Below are 18528 nucleotides of genomic sequence, written 5' to 3'. Positions count from 1 at the left end.
TCGGTCTCTACTGAAGATTAATGGCAGGAATGGAGAAGACTATATAGCTTCTTTTATTCGTCGCGCGAGAAGAATACATAGCTTCTTTTCGTCGCGCGAGAAGAATATATAGCTTCTTTTACTCGTCTCGCGAGAAGAAGCTATCATAGAAGTGATGTAGTTGCTTGTTTACGAGATTCAGGTGGAATGAAGCTTGATCCGAAACTGCGTGATGTGGATCTCTTCAGAAGGGGAAGGAGGGAGGGATGGGAAGGGAATCGTGAAGTATGTGCGATGTAATATTTAAACGCCAGAAACAAACGAATGACACGAAGAATTTCAATTTTATCTGCGGATCGCCGATTGAAATGTTTGCGCGAAGATATCAATAGTTTCGCGGCGATAGAAAAAGAAAACGAGGAGATTTTCTCAGAAATATAATCTCGACTCTTTTCAACTCTGTGTTGCAAATTACTCGGAATAAAACTTTAAAAAAAGATTATCGCAAGTGCACCAGTAGCAATTATATCGTAGTAGGGGGGCAAGATCGATCATTGTTTCGCAGAATCATCCCAAATTGTTCAATTAGCAAGTAATTAACACGATTCTACGTATTGCACATAATTCGTTCGTCGGAAATCATCGCGCTGTCATCGTTTGACGAGAGTTTATTCGACGAGGCACATTTAATTACTTGAGTATCTAAAAACTGTTGCCAAATTTTTTTTCATTATTTTTATGCGAATGCACGATTGCGAGATCAATATTGACTCTTTGGAGGATCATTAATTATCGCGAAAGATACAAGAACAATGCACGATTTACGAATAAATTGAGTTTTTCTTAAATCAGTTGAGAGAAGATCTCTTTCTTTATTATATAATAATAGAAATCCATTTTAATTCAATTAATTAACGATCCAAGTGCCAGCAAAAAGTACGACTTTGTTCGAAATAAATACAATTTTTTATCCTGAACATTTGCCGGTCCATTGGATAATTTCAAATTAAACGAAGTCTATTACGAGGGTGATTCCTTGTCACATGACATTTTAACGAGAAAAATGGCGACGGCTCGTTAAGAAGGAGAATTCAAGAACACGATTGTCATGCTACGCGACATTTATCGGAATCTTTACTTTCTCGATAACGGGCGATTATTCCGTTCTCTAATGAAATCAACGCAGGACTGGACGCTAGAGATCGCAGCTAATTAAATTTTCAACTGTCCCACATAAGCGAGAACTCGAGACGTTGGGACGTTGCGGATGAAATTAGCGAGAAACGGAAGTTGAAGTACGCGACTGACAGCAAATTCAGTGATTCTATTTGACAGCAGAATCGCTGAAAATATTTGAAGTAAATATGTACACATATATTTTAAATGTATGTGTGCAAGGAATTTTTAAAATTTGAAAAAGTGATAAAGAGAATAAAAATATTAAGCAAGTGAAAAATGTTTATCTTACTTATTAAATTTTTTACAGTATACAAAACTAGCATTTGAAACTTAAGTGGTGCTTTTCTTCCTATGAGTGAAAAGGATTCGAAAAGGCATACAATAAAAAAATCTTATTTTAGAAAATTATTTTAAAAAATCTTTACCTGAAATTTTAAACAAAAATATCTAGAAGATCGAGGAATATTCAAAGAATCTTTTACTGGATTTATAAATACAGACATGTATGTAAATCGAATTGATAGTGATTATTTTTTGACAGAGATGTGATTCGTAATAAAAATCAGAATCACTTGCTTTTAATGCTCTTCTATATTTTTTTAAAATGAAAACGCTATAGAATATAAATGTAGGAATTATTTCGAAATATATACGAGTCTTTAAGAAATATGTAAAAAATGTATGATTCGCGCTTGTAATAAAGTCGGAGATTGTTTTTAATACCTTTCTATATTTTTTTAAATGAAAACGCTATGGAATATAAATGTAGGAATTATTTCACAATATACACGATTCCTTAAGAAATATATTCTCGCATCCTTTCGATCGATCTCGTCTCGTAACGGAGGGATTATGCGCATACAGTTACGTGCATATCGATGATCGTTTTACGCGGATTATAGCTCCGACGAAATTAATATATTTCGGAAAGGATATTCTATTCTCTATACATTCAATGCTTGTCGATTCAATCCCTCATTAATAATATATAATCTCATCTGGACAAAATGATTTTTCTTGAGTATTACATTCACTTGCTGCAGCTGAAATCCGACGATGAAAAGTACGTCGAGGATTAGCGCGATTATACCGTTGGATTACAACGCGAGAAAAGTCAGATCTTCCGGAATTGGATGAGCGCGAATTGTAATTTCTTCAATCAGTGCAAATTAGATGTGTGTTTGCGCCGAACTTCTGCAGAAGAAGCTATGTTAGATCGAGATTTCAGATCAATCAATGGCAAAGTATATGTGAATCGATTTCTCTATCAAAGAACCTTTCTGCAAGCTTAGTTAAAATTAACTGAGATTTTATTCTCTAATTTGAAATTTTTTAAAATTATAGTTAACAGGGTATTTATTCTTTGGAAAACTTGGAATTCTCAAAAATTGTTTTGTATCTGGAAAAATCAGAGAGTTCTCATAGAATTTTATTGATGTTCAGGAAATTTTTTTAAAAATTCTCTCTCTCTTTCTCTCTTTGATAGTTTGGTTCTCATATTGTAAACAATCGACAAGTCAAGTGAATTATACGTTTTAAATATATTTAATAAATATATATTTATTTCTGTTTATGTATTCAATTTCATAACAAAGTCTTATTTTAAAAAAAGTTGCACTAAAAAATCTTTAAAATATTCTCTTTACTTGGAATTTTGAAACACAATTCAAATTTCTTTGTCATGACAAAACTTGTCACTTTGACAAAAAAATATCTGAAAAATCAAGGATATTCAGGAGGAATATTCAGGGATTTTTTACAAGATTTGAATATACATACACATATGTATATATATTGTATAAGTCGAATTAATGATGATAAGATTGCTTTGCTAAAGAACTTTCTTGCAAGCGTTATTTAAAACTAATTGTAAGATGACTAATATTTAATTCCCTAATCTGAATTAAATTAAAGTTAATGATGTATTTTTCCTAGGAAAAACATAGAAAATAAAGAATTCTTTTGTATATCTGAAGAAATCAGGGAATTCTCATGGAATTTTATTGGTATTCAAACAAACTGTTTAAAAAATTCTCTTTTTGATCATTTTGCTCTCATGTTATAAACAGGCCAAGTGAATTATACATTTTAAATATATCTAATAAATAAATAAATATATGTATATATATATATATATATATATGTTTATATTTATATATTCAATTTATATATTCAATTATTTTACAAAATATTGAATATAAATACATATTCTTTATTGAAATTTTTAATAATAATGAAAATGTATGCAAGTAAAAAATGTTTATTTTATGAAAGTTATTCAATGTTTTTCAATACAACTTTTCAATACACTTGCAAATCTAGTTGAAACAGTGCAGTCTATTTGCAGTCTATTTGAAACTTAACGCTCTATGTTTTTTTTTGCATAAGTGAAAAGCATTAAAAAACGCATACAATAAAAGAATCTTATTTTAAAAAGTTATATTAAAAATCTTTAAAAAATATTATTTTTATTTGAAATTTTTGAACAAAAGTATATCTGATCAAAGAATATTCAGGGATTTTTTTTACAAGATTCGAGTAAACACACACATATACTATAAAGTTGAATTAACGGTGATAAGATTGCTCTTGCCTTTCTCACAATCGTTACTTAAAATTAAAATTGAGAGACTTAAAATTAAAATTGAGAGGCTTAATTCTCTAATTTAATTAAATTAAGTTATACTTGAATTAAGTTAAACTTCAAATATAACATATTTTTAACAATATAAACGAGTATATACTAAAAAACCTGTAAATAATCATAATCGATAATAATCATAAATTGAAGCTAGTGTGTCCATCTTTCCACGGAGGCAATCACGTAATGGACGTGCCTTTTTATTGGGCATATTATCTAATAGAACGATGAATATATGGAACGTCCCATTTCCAACGAGGCTGATAATCTCGACATAGCGGGCCCTGGAGCTCTCTCTATTCAACAATAAAGCACGATACGGCGTTGTAAATATACAAAGGATGCACAATTGTGAACCTTTATTGCTTTATTACTTGGGACGTCCGCGCGAGGGGTTACAAAATCGGATAAATCTGAACCTAATCCTCGCCCGCCGGCGAACATAATCGCAAGACACTCCCCTATCATCACGAATACAATTGTTTGCCTTCCGCAAACAGGATTTGTATTTAGATAGGACAATTCGTATCTTCTATTGAAGCGAGGGAATTATAAACGCGATCGTGACGAAAAATCTGATCAAAATAGCAATCTATTTCTCTAATCTTGTGTATCGTATAATGTGTGTAGGAGAAAAAAATCAATTTGAAAAATATATATGCGCACATAACATATAAATAGATTTCTGTCGCTTAATTATAGATATCGCTAGATGGGTTTTTGACGTTTGAATTATCGCGTTACTCCATTATCGTCAATAGTCAAGAGCTTTCAAAAAACACGCGCATATTGAAACGTAGCTTTTGCACTTTTAGAACGTGGCAAAACAGGCGCAGCATTTATATTTGATGAAACATCGATGTGCTCCGGACTTCCATTCCGATGTTTATCGTTACGCGAAATTTTGTCCCTTCAGCATCGCCCACTTCATATCGAGCCAATCGAAATCGGATGTACATATATATTCGCGTGTTTTGAAGTCGAAAATGTATAGCTTCGAGAAAAATAGGTCAGGGGGGAGAAATGCCTACGTTTGATCGAATTTCCGCGACCCCTTTTTCTTTGTGCCGTATGCTCGATGCTGTTAATCTCCGATTGATGGCGCGCATCCGAAGATCGATGTAGAACGAGAGAGAGAGAAAAAAATGCATCGGCGATGACCCCGATTCATATGTAAGACGACGGCTATAATTCGTCCCTTGACTTTGGAGCTGAAATTTCGATCGTGATCCGATCGCTTGTTCAATTTCCTCCGATGCGATCGAAGCCACGCTTCGACGCTTTCCCGTCGGGAATTAATCGCGGAAGGCGTGAAATTATCATTTGTGACGATTCGCATTAACGCCCCCTATATCGCCCCATATATCACCTTTATCGAAGCCGGCTGGTAAGCAGCTGCATAATCTCATTCATTACCACTGCATATCGTGATTTCCCGTTCCGTTTCATTTCTCGCGTCCGTCTGTACATGATATATTTGATGGCCACATTTTGCGCTTGCCAGATTTTTCGTTGATAACTTCATAATCGTGTCCTTCTTCAGTTATGAGAAAAATAAATGCTTTTTAATTTTTAAAAATATCATATTTAAATTTAAAAAAATTATCGAATGTTTTCTCTTTATTGTTTGCGATGAAGAAATATTATTGATCCGAAATTGCAATCATAAATAATGATATGAGCCTCATCTTGCTTCCGTTGATAATTTTATAATCACCTTGCTTCCGTTGATAATTATATAATCGCCTTGCTTTCGTTGATAATTTTATAATAGTGTCCTCTCTTTAAGTTCCAATTAAGAGAAAAGTAAATACGTTTCTAAGCATATCACATTTTTTAATTAAAATGAAATTATTAAATATTCTTTCTTTACACAAGTTTAAATCCCTCATGTCAATAGAAAAAATTTAAAAATGTTACATTTTTTAATTAAAAAAAAAAATTATCGAATATTCCCTTTTCATATTGTTTGAGATTGATGGAGAAATATTCATGATCCGAAATATTGATATCATATGAATAATAATATCAGATGATAGTCATCTTGCTACCATTGATAATTTCACACTCGACAATGTCACTTTCAAATTTCGATTACGAAAAAAGTAGATACTTTTAAATAAAAATATTACATTTTTAAATTAATTGAAAAAAGCTTCGAATTGTCTTTGTATTGTTTGAAATTGATGAAGGAAAAATATTCTTGATCCGATATATTTATCGATGAATTTCAGCGAAAATTTCTCGAAATAGACATACATTACGTTTCCTTTTACAATGTTTATCCATCCAGATAAATATTTCCTCTCCGATATGTCCGTTCTCAGCTCATCCAACATCTCGTCGTTGCACAAGTGTTAGTTTTTAACTAAAGTGCCTCTCGTACTTCGAACAATTTGCGAGGCTCTTCGATCCGCAAAGTTTCTATCTAAAGTCGGATTCATCTTTCCGCGAAGAAGGTCAATGATTGTAAAGGCGTAAACGCCGACGACATCCTCCGCTGATGTCACATCTATGTGACAGCCATTAATCTTCCGGAAATCGAGGAATACACAAATGTCGGTTATTGTTTGCAAGAGAAACTGAACTACTGTTTAATTAAATTAGAATATCATCGTGTTATGCATGACTGTTTGACACCCAGTCATCGGATGACACAATTTATTATCTCCACGACCTTCTCAAAATTTAAAGGCTAGTCTACTTTAGATTACTAGAGAGATTTTTTTCAAAAAAGATCGATTGTTTTTTACATTTTCTGAAAGTATATCTGAAGATTGTTCTATTTCTATATTTATGATTTTATTTATTATTCTATTTCTTTCAAATTTTATTGAAAAATTTGCAAAATTGACGGGCTTATAAGATTTTTAATAGGATAGCGCGCTTCATACAGACCTGCAGAGCTTTAAATGTGTTCTTTTCAAAATACTATTTTCAAAGTTAGTGTGGCGAATATCTCGAAAATTAATTGGATCGAATAATTTCAATTTTTTTAAAGAAAAAAGAATTTTTTTAGAGATCCTGAACCTTTAAAAAAATTTGAAAAATTAATAATTAGTATTGTTTTCCCCACCTTTCAAGAAATGAATAAGTTTTAGCAAAATTAAAATATCTAATTTTCAATTATTTTGTTATTTTTCAATTTTCTCTAATGTAATTAAGTTTAATATCCCATAAATATTCTACAGAATAAAACTAGACTAAGTTTGTTCATTTTTAATTTTAATTACACGAAAAGCATTTGAATATACATTTCAACAATTAAACTATACATTTTCGAACACGCAGAGGCTTGTATTAAATAAAAAAAGCTAAATATCCAAGATTTAAAAATACTAATATAGTTTAAACGTTAATAAAAACATATGTAAAACATCAAAAACATTAATTTCTAATACTTAAAAAAAATTCTCAAAATTGTGTATGTGTTGTGTCTACAAGTCGTTTTACGATATATTTTATAACTTTAATATTCAAATAACTACGCATATTACATGTATCGCCACAAAGGTGAATAACTACATCGAAGGAACACTAAAAATGACATTTTACTTATTTCTTAATTTAAACATTCTCTTCATTTAATTATTAATTTTTCAAATTTTTTTAAAGGTTCAGGACCTCCAAAAAAAATTTTCTTTTTTTAAAGAATTGAAATTATTCGATCCAATTAATTTTCGAGATATTCGCCACACTAATTTTGAAAACAGTGTTTTAAAAAAAACATTTAAATCTATCCATTAAATTGAATACGACCAGTTCCTTATGATTTTGTAATTTTTATAAATCTCACATGTTTTATTAATTTGTATGTATTCTTATCTTATATAATGTATAACTGAAAGGAGTAAGCGTCGAAATATCCCACGATTTTATTTTATATTATTAAACGGACTTTGACTTTGACATCTGAAGATAATAATTTCTATAAATAACCTTCAATGCTCGTATCGGGATTTTATTTTTATTAAATATTTTTAATATAACAATTTTTTAATTTATATTTATTCCTAAAAATTATCAATTTTTCATTTATTGCTAGAATATAATATGTATTTGCAAAACAAAGCAGGAGAAATTTAGACTCGATTACTGTATATTTACGGTATTCAGGACTTTCCATGACTGACTCTTTCAAGTATTAAATGAATTCCGTACATTTTCACTCATTGAAACAAATGCTCGCTCACAGAGCTGACATATATATATTTTTTTTTGAGTAAACAAGATGCTCTTTTCCGTCTGTTCAACGGATTCGAAAGAAATCTCTCTCAAAAAGTATCCTACTTCGTTGGTAAGAGAAGTCGCGAAGGCGGACTGGTTACAAATGCGCCGGATCGAATGCGAAGCGATACAGTCTCCAATCGAAGATCACAAATAAATACAAAAAAAACCAAAATGCACGTTCGCAAGCATGATTAAAGATGTTCTTATCTCGATCCTTTTACTCGCAAAGACGAATTTAAAAAACGCACTCATTTCGAGAGACAATGCAGGGAGCAAAAACGCGATGGCTTTCAGGGGAGCATTTAAATGAGAGTTTCGGCCAGTATAAATTTAGCTTGATCATTTAGCGGAATAACGGGTGCAAAGGGCTTCCAAAATCTCTCCCAAAGGTCTTCCATAATCATGAGTTTGTCGAGCTCTCGATATTCATATATCGCCATCTATTTTCGTGACACTTTGTTGGTTCACGTAAAATAACAGGATCGTGGCTCTATGTGCATCCTAGTCTCGTATGTGTTTGCTATTGTAATCTTGTCGATGACGTCACTGGTTCCCGATGACGTAAGAACGTGTGCATCTGTACCTAGCGGTTGAATCTAATAATAATCGATTAATTTAAAACTTACTGACGTAAAAAATAAATATAAGAAAGGTACCTTTAATTATTATAATAATAATTAGGGTAAAATGTGCTATTTTTTCGCCCTAATTTAAGTAAAAAATAATCGATATCGCTTAAATTAGAAAGTGTTTAAAATATTTAGTTTCATAAAAAAACAGAGAGAGAGAGAGAGAGAGATAGTATATGTGTGTGTATGTGTGTATAATAAAATTTATCAGATCGCCCATTTTGTATGGATAAAATTTCCAGGGATTTTATTCATCTGCGAAACACACTGCAAATAAAGGAATAACCGTTAAAAAGTACACAGAGCCTCGACATGTATCGATAAATCGAACATAGCTTAAAACTTCACGGCAAGCCGGAAGTAATGCATCGAGACGAAGAGTTCAATTCCGCTCGGAGCGTTCGCGACCTAGTTCAAATGTAGACTCTGCTGTCATACACAGTGTGCGTTTCTCACACATCTCCTTCCACACATATAACTCCTTCCCACAGAGTTGCGAGAATTCTTCAACTTTATCTTTTACGAGTCAAACATATTGAGCGTAAACTAAGATTGCACGAGATACCAAGACTATTGTTTTGTCTTGTCTTGAAACTCGAAAGGGATTTTTAGTAATTAATTATCAAGTCCAAGATTGTTAAGATTACTGGTCTTGTCATCTATTGTGATTTTTAAAAGAAACTAAAATTGTGTCCCAAGATCGCGCAAGGTCTCGTCCCGAGTAAAAGGGATTAAGTCCCCTCTTAAATGAGATAATAAGATATGTGAAAGGGAGAAAATAAAAATTATTCAATTTTACTCACTACTCGTTGGCATCACAAAAATGAATGCGTTGATAAAATTGCAATGGCTGAGGTCGGAGCTTCGCCATTATAGCATGAAGAGCTGGAGATGTCCACCAGAAGATTTTCAATAAATATTCACTTACACACCATGCACAATTAAATCTTAATAAAACATTTTCGCTAAGACATAAAACGGATTAATAATTCAATTGCGTGACACAAGAAAGGATCTCCAAGGCTATACAATAATTTGAATCAGATTAAGATTGAATTTTCAAAATTCTGTATTTAACTGTAACTGAATCTCGACTGTGATTAAAAAAAAAGAGTGCTAATGAATGAATGAATGAATGTTCCTTGCAACTTGTGCTCGCGTATTTTAAAATCATTGCTCCTCTTCCTCACTGGATAATAGGGATCTTTTTAAACGAATGATATAATTTCAATTACTCGCTTCTTAGGGACAAGGCGCAAGAGGCTGGATCCGGGAACCCAACTTTTTTGCTTTCCGAGCAACTGCTCGAAACCATTGAGCTATCTAGATCTCACATCTAATGCCGCTATTTAATACAGTCGTATACGATTCCAGAGCGATGTAGAAATTATTAATAAAATCGAGACAATAAAAGACAAGATTTTTGCTGCAAAGATTTATTCAAGATCAGAGCAAGATTTAAGTTTTCGAAAATTTTCGATATCAATACAATATTATTACGAGTGTTATCTTGTCCTGAGTCTTATGTGACCTTAGTATATACACATCCTTCTCTCCCCCCTTTTCATCGACGATATATGAAACTTCGCATCGCTAAACTTCTCTTCGCTCTTTTTGCACTTATTATCTCGCAAACAGAGGTACTGTTCTTGAAAATTTCCTTAACCCGGAACAACGCAGTTGCTAATGAAATAACTTGCATTAGAAACGCAATCGCGCCGCGCTTGAAATGAGCTTCGCAATTGAATTCGTAACTCTCGGAGAGTGGTTTAAAGACGGTTTCTCCGCAAAAGCGGAACGGCCGGATAGGTGGAAACTGGAAAATCGGGCACGTAGTTACGTAGCTTTACGTCACGCTGGTGGATTCGATACTGACCTATTAGCTTAAAGTAATTTCCGTTTAATTTTGGTGCTTACGGACTCCGGAGTACGATGTGTATGTGTGTGTGTGTGTGTGTACGTGTGTGATACGCATCGATAAAGCTTTCTACTTCTATGTCTACAATTTTCGCACTCATCCCTTTCTTCTTCTTCTTCTTCTCTCTTTCTTTTTTCCCAAATCTCTCTCTCTCTCTCCCTCGATTTATCCACTTGGTGGCCGTGTGCCGCTTAATGGGCTTTTAATATCGCGCGGCCAATCTACTAATGCTTAGATAATGAGCCGTATTTTGTCTCAGAGATAACAGCCAGCGCGTCAAAGACACCTGATCCTTTGGTTGATTATATAAGAAAGGGACGTTAGGGACGTCAAATAGAAAAGCCTCCCTCTCTCTCTTGAAACATATTGACTTATAAAAATATATTTATATAATTTAACTAATTCTCTTTTTAATTATAAATGTCATTAATAATATTAAATACGCGACAATTTAAATATTGACGTCGAAAGTGAAGAAAATCGGATACTTTTAAGTTATATATACAAAATACAATAAATTAAGAGAGAAATATATTATGAAAGTTAAAGCAAGAAAGAGAGTATAAATCTTTTTTTAATAGTGAATACGTTTTAAACTTAATAGTGAATACGTTTTGAAATGAGTAAAAAATAATTATTTAGATAATTTACTGTGTATTATGCAAGAAATAATAATTTTAATTAATCAGGTTTCGATGAGAAATACACTTGAAATATTTATTTCTTTTGATAATGTTCATAAAATATATTTCAAATATTAATTTAATTAACATGTGAACTAATTATTATTTTACATTGATTATTTATAATAATTATGTCAATATTTCTATTTTCTATTTCAAATAGGGCTGCATGGGATATCAAGACTTGTCTTATCTCGAGATTCGAGATAAGCTCAAGACAAGATTTTTAATTATCAAGATAATACCAAGACTAAAATTGTCAAGATTATTGATTTTTAAAAAAAGCTAAAATATGTAAATTTGTAAATATGTATATTTTTAAATTAGATGAAAGAAACCACTGTATATTGTATACAAACTTAAATAATTTAATTTAATAAATAAAAACATTTATATTAATATATTTAATACGCTAAACAAAATAAACAATATAAAATTTTACACAATTAAATGTTTTGAAAATAAACGAATGACATAAATAGTAATGATTATCTTAAATGATATTATAAATAAAATAATATAAATTATAAATAACATTATAAATTATACATATAAATATAATTATATTAAAAATTATATTATAAAGATTATGTTAAATATTATTTTGAACAATTGTTCAATATTAGATAAAAATTAAAATCGAGACAAGACAATACAAGACAAGATTTTTACTACAAAAATTCGTTGAAAACCAGGACAAGATTTAAGTTTTCGAAAATTTTCAATAACAATACAATACAATTTATCTTGTCTTGTCTCGAATCTCGTGCAGCCCTAATTTCAAATACTATTTTTGTTCACCTTTAATAAATCTATTGTAGTATCATGTCGAACTACTCACTTTTTATCTCGAACACGAAAGCTATTTACAATAGCGTGTAATATCGTGCGATCGCGAGGAAATTATTGCAAAAGATATCCCGGGACGTGACTCCTTAGTGATAGGAGATTCGAGGTCGTGCGAGGATGGACGACAATAATTCATCGTGTTTGCCCGCGGCACGTAACGAAGGCTCGGTGAACCGATACCGATTCGAGGATCTAACAATGAAAGAGCTGCATTCTCGAGGCGACCCTTCTCAAACCCCGATCGCATCGCCTCGTCCAACCCGAATCCCCCAGCTTCCTCCAGCAGGTCGAAAACTTGATAAAACTTCCGTCGAGAATTTCAGATACTTCTTCCGCCGTCGCGGAACCACAGGGCGCGATCTTTTTGTTGTCGCGTCTTCTCCCGGGGTGACCATTTTTCCCTCACCAGTGCCGTCCTACTTGTCGACACCGTAAGACACTGTTTTGCACGTCGAAGCGGCGTAAAATTGGAAAATAATGGCTCTCGCCAACTCTCGCGCATCAGATTTTTAGATTAAAAGACGCGACTGGGCGTTTCCCGATGGCTCGTTTTTCGTTTTCCAGGCATCCGAACAATAAATGGCGCAGTGGATATCTATCGCAAATAATAATGATCGTAAATATCAAGTATATATTGTCTATTGAATACATTTATAATACGCAATCTTGATGAATCTAAATTCTGCTTTATCGTAACTATAAATTTTACATTCGCTGATTAAAATACATTATTATTTATATTAGATCCCGATTAGATTTGGTTGAAACAAAAATTTAAATAAATTAATTTAAATAAAATCGGGTAAAAAAATCTCTCATGAATTTTTTGAATATCGAGCTCACTCTTCGTTTGACGAGTTTGACGTTTTCAATAAATGATATATAATAGTCTATTACAAATAATGATCGAAAATATCATACATATATTTATTTACTTTTATACATATATTTATTTACTTTTATATATTGTTTAGTAAATGAATTAATTAAATAATTAATTAATTAATTAATTAATTAATATAAATAAATACATAAGTTATTGTTTACATTAGATCCTGATTAGATTTGTTAATTGAGAGGATTGAGATAATTTAAATAAAATCAAACATAATATGTAAAAGATGATATCGAACTATGTTATAGTTATCGAGAATACGTCTGGTAAACAATCCGAGCTCGGTGAAACGCATACTCCCTCCGTCTTTTTGCCAACCGTAGGTTGGCAGCAGTCGGGAGTAAAAAGAGAGGGTCGCGAAATTTTCTTATATATCGAGCTCGTTTTTTATTTTGCGGCTTTGACGTTTCCAATAAATGACGTAGTGGTATGTCTATCGCAAATATTAACTGTAAATATCAAATATATATTTATTTTTACTTTTATATTACTATTACATAAATAAAATAAATAAATAAGTTCTTCATATTAGATCCTGATTAGATTTTGTTGAGACAATTTAAATAAAATCAGTCAAAAAAGAGAGTAGCGAATTTTTCTTGAACATCGAGCTCGTTTTTTATTTTTGATGTTTCCAATAAATGATAATATGAATGTCTATCGCAAATATTGACCGTAAATATGAAATATATATACTGAATACATTTATAATACGCAATGTTGATGAATTTCGCTTTATCGTATCCATAAACTTTACACTCGTTGCTTAAAATATCGTTCATATTAGATCCTGATTAGACTTTGTTGAGACAATTTAAAGAAAATCAGAGAGAAGAATCGCCTTCGCGAATTTTTTCTTACTTTTTTCTTACAGTTTATCATTTATCTTTAATTACATACGCGCATGTTGGTATGTTTTTCAAGAACTTTAGCATCTTGGTTTAGTCGTAGTCGAGTGCATTAATACGTTTACTGCATTATTGGCGAATAATTTTCGCACGAGCGTGTACATGTATACAATATATACATTATGCATATACATATATACATTATACATATACATGTGTATATACACATTTTCTTAAGGTAAAGTCTTAATTTAAAGCCCGCGAGGGCGCAATAAGTTACAACGTCACTCGTCTTTCGCGTGCCGCAAATTCTCGTAAGTTAATTTCTACCACGCCAACCTCGTCTTTCCGTTTGACGTTCATTTTATGCTGGTCCTCTGTTGCAGAATGTTGCGTGACTCACGGAATATAATTCGATCAAGCGGCATCATTAGTTTTTTTTTTGGTTGTTACGTATCGTATGAGCGACTCCGACAACATTTAACATTTATCTATCGGGAAATTCGCACAAAATTAATTTCACCTGATATTTCGGGCATAAATAACACGCCGTCTTTTTTTTTTTTAATCGCATCTGCAGAATAAATTTGCACGACAGAGGGAAGAAATTTATACATTATTACAATGTTATAATAATATATAACAATAATATAACAATAATATAACAATAATATATAATTTATATGTATATAATTTAAATAAAAGTGAGATCCATATTTGATTCGTAATAATACGAGTAAGTAATGAGAAGCGAGTATAAATTTGATTCCCACAGAGATATCGTTCTCGCTCCCCAAGAGAGAATCTTTCGCTCAACGACGGAAGAACACGTGAGAGCGAAAAAAAAGACGAATAATCGTATGACTCATTTTATCTATCCTCGAGTCAGGCCGGCCCGAGAAACTTATTGTCGGAGCTCTATTCTCACACTTGGGGAAAACTCCATTTCCCTTGCCTTCCTGTCCGACGTCGCCCTAAAATCCTTTCTTCCGCTCGTTTCGCGGATTAAAAATTCCTCCGCGCAATTTATCGCCCGCGCTCGTGCATTTGTCGAGGTGATTTACGAGCCGAGCGCGAATTCGCGGTCGCAAATGTTAACCGGGGAGGAAGTTTGACTTTTTACACGTCGAACGCGAGCGAGAGGAGGCTTCTGGTGGTGGTTGCCCCTCGACCTCAAATTTTCGCGGCTGAGGAATGGATGATGATGATGCGGCGCGATCTCGCAGAAGAGATCCTTAATGGAAGCCCGCGCCGTTCTTTGCTCCAGATTTATCTGGAGCAGTCGCCGATATATATACGGAGGCTCGGAGATAAATATTGATAGAGGCGGGCGTCCCCGCGTAAATCACGTCTCGAATTTTGAGGTCTCGCGCGTGATATTTTCAGTAAATGGAGAATCTGCGGGGATATCTATAAGAATCTCTTTCGCGGGGGCAGGTGTATGCGCTTGCTCGTGTGACAGGAAGGAAATTAGATAAAATGCGAGCGGGATTGTTCGCATCGGTTGATATTTATTTGACAGATAACCAGAGAGAGCTTAAACGCGAGCGATGTTTCATCCGAATGAACTTTGTTCCGCGGAGGAGAGATCGGAATGACTTGTCAGAACGGCAAAGCGTTTTCACGAAATGTCAGCGCGAACTACCCCGTCATTCTCCTGATAAAAATGCGACCTGCAGTCGCAATCAAGCCTCCTCGTGGAGCTCGCCGGTTGACCTTTGCGAATTTTCGAGATCTTTGATTTTAAGAGCTCTGCTCCACGGCAATTAATTAAAATGTCAGCGCATCATAAATCTGTATAGCATTAATCTGCTCGTTCGTTTCGTTCTCTTTGAACATCGCCGGTCGATTATGCAAACGACGCGTAAATCGAGAAAAAGCGCTGAATTAACAGTAGGTTGATTTAAATAACAATCATGGTATATTGCAATCGAATGTCTCTTAATCGCTCTTCATCTTCCGCTGCTATAATTTAGCATTTAATCGACATAAATAGAGATACCAGATTTTTTTTATTTTTTTTTCCTTTTCTGGAAAATATTGCATTTGACAGATGGAGCAAATTGACAATTTTCGTCGCTAATTTTTTTTATTCTCAAAAAATTGACCCCCGCGGAAGATGCGATTCGTGGAATGAACGGGGAGATCGGAGAGGGAGAGTAATTTCCAGTTGGATCGCATGGCTGCGCTTGCGAACTCGTATTAATAACATCTTTGTGGCCGATGGTTTCTTCCAACCCTTTTCTCACACACCCTAAGCATTATCCGAGGCGCTGTGTGTTGTTGGGTGGTTTGACCCGCTTGCTCATAAATCCACGATGCGCCGTGAGCTCCGCTCGCGTTCTACGAGTTAAAATTTCAATGAATGTTAAAGTCAAACAAAGTTATGTGGTGTGCGTTGTACACACGTGTTGACTTTCGCGATACTCGTGCGTATTTTTATTATGCATTTGGCGAATTACAATTGAAAATTCGCCGAATTATAAATTCCTAACATTTTCCTTCCAGACACGTGACATTCTCCGCCCGCAACAATGCTATTTTCCGCATGACGTTCGAGAAACCGCGCGCTCATCGATATATCGGTCATCGATACTGTCCATGCAGATGCTTTCAAATGCCTACGTCTGTCCTGGGAACAGACCGATCTCAATTTCCTGCAAACTTAGCTCGCATTATGCTCTTGTGCGAGGAACGATGCCTAGGGTTGCAGAAGATTCAAGACAGGACAATAGTCGTCAAAATATTTTATTGAAAATGCAGATAATTTCGAATACTTAAATCTTACTCCCTGAGTTTGAATAAATCTCTGTAGCACACAAAAATCTCGTCTTGTATTGTCTTGTCTCGATTATATTATATTATTTTGTTTATTTAATATTGAACAATTGTTTAAAATAAAAAATATTAAAATTATCTTTATAATATAATTTGAGATAATTATTTATGTCATTCGCATTTACTTCCAAAAACATAATGTATATTCGTGGTCTTTACGAAAAGGCAGTAGCCTGCAGTGATGTCAAAATGCACACAACTCACACATACACAATCAGAGAACATGTGTACATGTTGTACATGTGTTGTACACAAAGTTTTGTATAGTTAAATAATTATGTAAAATTTTATATTGTTTATTTTATTTATTGTATTAATTAATCTGAAAATTATTAAATTATTAAAATTTATTGTATTAATTTTTCTGTCAATATAAATGTCTTTACTTATTAAGTAAAATTTTTATTTATAATTATTTTAATTTAAATAAAATTTTCATTTATTTTCTAAATAAAATTTTTATTTATTAAATAAAATGTTTTAAGTTCGCATGTAATATAATGATTTTTTCTCATCTTCTCAGTTTATAAATATACATATTTTAGCTTTTTTAAAAATTAATAACTTTGACAAGATTAATAATCTCTCTTCTTTGTCTTGACAACTAATTAAAAATCTTGGCTTGATCTTGTCTTAAATTTCGAAAAAAGATATCAAGACTAGTATCTCTAGCGATCTAGTCTTTCGCTCTCTTCCTCTTTTCGATAAGTTCGCTAAAATATCCTTCCTCTTAACTCGAATGCATGAAAGTGACACATAAAAGACGATGACAGTCATCACACATGACATTAACAGCGTAGCTTCAATTTGAACCTTGAAATCTTTACGCGCTGTCATGTTTTTTCGGGTGCTCGAGAATTCGAGTTTGGGGCGTGAAAATCTCTCGAACACGCATTTGGAAGCTCAATCATAGCGCGAGAACGCTGCTGGAGAAAGCAACGAATCGATTAATCGATGCCACCGCGACTATTTATGGCGCGGCGAGATCGGGATAAGAAGCGTCCGCGCATCGTTGATGACATTGGTGTATTTTTCTTTTTATTTTTTATTTTTTTTCCATCAAGACAATATCCACAGTGTGACAAGCGAGCGACCTAAAGAGAAATACTGTTTATTTTATTAGATGCAGATAAATTTTTAATTATTATTTAATAATTGCGCAACTGATTATTTTTATTAAATAACTATTTAAATTAATTCCTACATCACATTATAAATTACAATTAAATAATATTACATTATACAATTACATTATACAATATACAATTAATTAATACTTTTTGAGATAGCAATAATTATTTTATTAAAATATTTAAAAATACAATAAAATACGATATTATGCGAAATAAATATATACTTTATTGAGTGAGTTAGAATTATTGTTTGCCAAAATACCTTTAAAAATACTTTCTCGCGAAATTGATGTTATCGCATCCGAAAACAATCTAACTTTAATATTGCAAGTCGAGCTTTGAAAATAAGGATCATAGATTATAAAAGATAATTGTAAAATATGGCAGTGGTGTAATATAAAGGGACTCCTTTTTATCCTCTATTACAATTGACGCATTATATAAAAAAATTTGCAAAATATATAAATAAATAAACAATAAATAAATAAATACATAAATATATATATATATATATATATATATATATATACACAATAAATATTTTATTAATCTTATAATATTTATTACCTTAAAAATTATAACTTAGTACTTTCATATGGCTCTTCGGTTTATATAGATTTAATATATATTTATAATTAAAATATGTGGATAAAATTATAGAAATCAAAATATTTATAACAATTGCATTGTATTAAGATGTCAAACA

The 18528-nt window shown here is 32.5% G+C and overlaps 1 protein-coding gene across 1 annotated transcript in view; it reads left to right on the top strand.

Annotated features, from left to right (window-relative positions):
• Nucleotides 1-18528, top strand: part of LOC145975618 (uncharacterized) — a 109194-nt gene that overhangs the window by 773 nt on the left and 89893 nt on the right. The gene's annotated exons all lie outside the window — the stretch shown is intronic.

The sequence above is a fragment of the Camponotus vicinus genome, unplaced genomic scaffold, assembly GCF_025532165.1.
Source record: "Camponotus vicinus isolate PSW18456_S1 unplaced genomic scaffold, iyCamVici1.0 SCAF_1, whole genome shotgun sequence".
Classification (NCBI taxonomy): domain Eukaryota; kingdom Metazoa; phylum Arthropoda; class Insecta; order Hymenoptera; family Formicidae; genus Camponotus; species Camponotus vicinus.
The sequence above is the reverse complement of the archived record's forward strand: the minus strand, read 5'-3'. Positions and strand labels throughout refer to the sequence as shown.